The sequence below is a fragment of the Oxyura jamaicensis genome, chromosome 1 (genome assembly GCF_011077185.1).
Source record: "Oxyura jamaicensis isolate SHBP4307 breed ruddy duck chromosome 1, BPBGC_Ojam_1.0, whole genome shotgun sequence".
NCBI lineage: Eukaryota > Metazoa > Chordata > Aves > Anseriformes > Anatidae > Oxyura > Oxyura jamaicensis.
The window spans coordinates 167,782,577-167,785,930 of record NC_048893.1 but is presented as its reverse complement, the minus strand read 5'-3'; the positions used below and the strand labels follow the sequence as shown (position 1 = coordinate 167,785,930).

Genomic DNA, 3,354 nt, shown 5'->3' with positions numbered 1-3,354 from the left:
TTTTTTTTTTTTTTTTTTTTTTTTTTAACCTTTAAAATACCAGTGTTTATACATTTATACCATCATGTGAGAGTGAGTCAGCTCTGAGATCAGACTGGGTTACTCAGGGCTGAATCCAGTCAGGTCTTGTAAACTTTGAAGGAGATTGAACTAGTCTCTTCTTCACACTTTGGCATTTTTCATAGGGAGAAAGTTTCTGCTTAAACCCAATCTGAATCTCTCTGGTTTCAGTTTACACCTGTTGCCTGTTGCTTCCATCAAGCATGGTTTTGAAGACCCTGGCTCCATTTCCTTGTTGCTTCCAGGGTTCCAGGGACCTCTGTTGGCTCATGTTCAGCTTGCTGTCTACCAAGACTCCTGCTTCTTTCCAACAGAGCTGCCTCTCTAGGCAGTCTGTACCCAGGTGGTCACATTGTAAGGGATTCTCCTAGGGGATGGACTTTACCTTGGTTCTTTCATAAGATTCCTGTTCATCCACTTTTCCATCCTTTTTAGCATGCTTTCTATGGCAGCTATGCCTTCCAGTGCATCAACTCATCACTGCATCTTGGTGTCACCTGTAAACTTGACAAGAGGGGCAACTCTGTTGCCTCCTCCATGTCTTTGATAATAAAAAGGACAAATACCAGGATAGACACTTATGGTACTCTATTTTATTTGAAAACCAATAGTATTTCATCCCTACACTGAATTTAAAATTCCATGGAAATTGCATTTGTTTTTAATTTTAGATTTTTGGCAAATTGAATGATACCTTCAGAAAAAAAAAAAAAAAATGAAACAGGAAAACACATAGATGCTTAAATGAACAGTAACCTTGTTTACTTCTTACTTAAATGTGTGAGTTTGCTTCCACTGTTATATTTTAGAAACAGAAAAAGATAACTGCGAATGGTTATGGCTAGCAATGAACTTCTACAAGTATGAAATACATTCATAATGCATCTGGATACTTCTGTTTCCTCTCTGCATTAAAACTTATTTATTTATTTATTTATTTTTATTATTTTCTTGTAACTTTTTCCTTTTTATTAAATGCAATCAGAATTTTAAGGAGTTTTGTTTTTTTGTTGGTTTTGTGGTTAACATACTCGTAGAACTGTGTGTAGAACTCTTATTTCTTAATCATGCTTTGTTTTATTTTTAATGTGAATCACAAAGAAATGTATTGTTTATATTTTTCTGTTTTACAAAATGTTGAACAATTCCAGTTAAAAATGTTATATATACATATAGTTATTTAAATGTATGTAAATATATGTATGTATGAATAGATACACACTAAATATACTACATAATTTATTTGGGAGATCATAATGAGGTGCAATACATTTTTATATCATCTTTATGTATACTTTTGGTTTTGCAATTTTAGACAATGTAATAAAATCCTGATGTTTTATGGCTTTTTATATGCAAATTAGATTGTTAAGGTCTGGAGTTATCTAAAACAAAGACTTGTATTTCCACTGTTTTACCTACATTCATTGCACAGGGGATGATCAATTACTCATGCTAATACATAAATTTTCAGGAGGTAAATTATAGGTAGTTTACAGTGACACAGCATGCTTCTGACTCCCCAGGCTCAGGTACATAGCCTGGTAGGTAGCAACCGTTTATTTAGTCACTTTTAAACACACAGAAGAAGCCTCCATCTCCATCCTGTACCTGCTTTCTATAGAGAAGAAATATGTCTGTGGTACAGATGGGAATGGTGATTTCACCAGGTAATGGTAGGACACATCAGTAAACATGACTAGTGAAGACATGTTAAAGTCTCATGATCTTTCTTTTCTGGATCACAAATTACTTTGCATCTTATTTAAGCTGGGCTTCCTAACAGAAAATACATTACGCATATGATACGCATTTTTTTTTCTGCCTGGCTTCAACTTTGCTTCCAGTCAGAAACTTGTGATTGAAAAAAAAAAAAAAAAAAGTGTATATACATATATAACATATATATATATATACCTAAAAATACATTAAACATATCACAGAATCACAGATTTTTTGAGGTTGGAAGGGATCTCTGGAGGTCATCATCAAGCAGGGACACATAGGACAGATTGCTCAGGACCATGCCCAGACAGCTTTTGAAGGTCTCCAAGGATGGAGACTCCACAGACTCTTTGGGCAACCTATGCCGGTACTCACACAGAAGTAAAGCTTTTCCTGATGTTTAGACAGAACATCCTGTGTTTCAGTTTGTGCCCCTTGCATCATGTCCTGATATTAGACACCATTGAAAAGACCCTGGCTCCATCTCCTTTGCGCTCCCCTTTGACATATATATTCACATTCATAACATCCCATCTGAGCCTTCCCTTCTCCAGTCTCAAGAGTCCCACCTATCTCAGACTTTCCTCATAGCAGAGATTCTCCAGCAGCACTATATTCACCTTTGTGGCCTTACATTCGAGTCTTTCAAGTGTCTCCACATCTCTCTTGTACTGGGGGGCTCAGAACTAGTTCAAGTACTCCAGATGTGGCCTCACTAATGTTGAGTAGAGTAGAAGGATCTCCTCTCTCGCCCTGCTGGCAATACTTTCCTAATGCAATGAACAAGACCTTTAACCTTCTTAGTTGCAAGAGGATATTGCTGACTCATATTCAACTTGGTGTCCATCAGGACTCCTGGGTCCTTTTCTGTAAATCTGTCAGAAACTTGGCAGATATGACTAAAACTCAAAGAAATTGAAGAGCTTGAATTAATAGCTTTCACAATAATTTCCTATTAGAAAGAAATTAATAGCATCCTTCTAGTTCCAGATGAAGGAAATCAATTGTGGATGACTAGGGAAAAGTATAAGGACACAAGAAACACAAAACCATACATCCCTAATATTTCCAAATTCAGTGATTTGCAGTTCAGTGAATTTCTAAGCTAAAGCTATCTTTGTATTTCATAGATCTCAGTGAATTCCTGCTGATATTCCAGGCTCTTTTTCATGTACCTGTGAAATTTTACTCTAAATTTTCTGGCATGTTAATGAATTAACTTTGTATTGTATAGAACCACATCTCTTCTTTTTTGTTCTGAAATTTCCACTTGCTAGTTTTCTCCTAAACATAATTCCATTTCTAGGGAGTGTGAGTGAGCCATTCTTAAGTAATCATTTTCAGCTGAATTTTGTCATTCTGAACCACTTTAATCATCTCCTTAACAAAAAAAGAAGAAATAAAAGAAGAATTTGACACTGAAGTGGAATTGGACATTCTAAGCAAAATACTTTCTCATGGGAAATTTTAAGCTGAAATGTGATTTTGGAAAATGATTTAACTTAATATGGTACTCCTAACAAATGTATTTTAAACAAGCAAACAGCATGAAAAGAAAGAGAAAGAAAG

The 3,354-nt window shown here is 35.4% G+C and overlaps 1 long non-coding RNA gene across 1 annotated transcript in view; it reads right to left on the bottom strand.

Annotated features, from left to right (window-relative positions):
• LOC118164231 overlaps window positions 1-367 on the bottom strand; it is a 13,672-nt gene extending 13,305 nt beyond the window's left edge. The window contains exon 1 of the long non-coding RNA XR_004749386.1: window positions 356-367. This is a non-coding gene — a long non-coding RNA (uncharacterized LOC118164231). The remainder of the gene's footprint in view (window positions 1-355) is intronic.
• Between the last annotated feature and the right edge of the window lie 2,987 nt (window positions 368-3,354).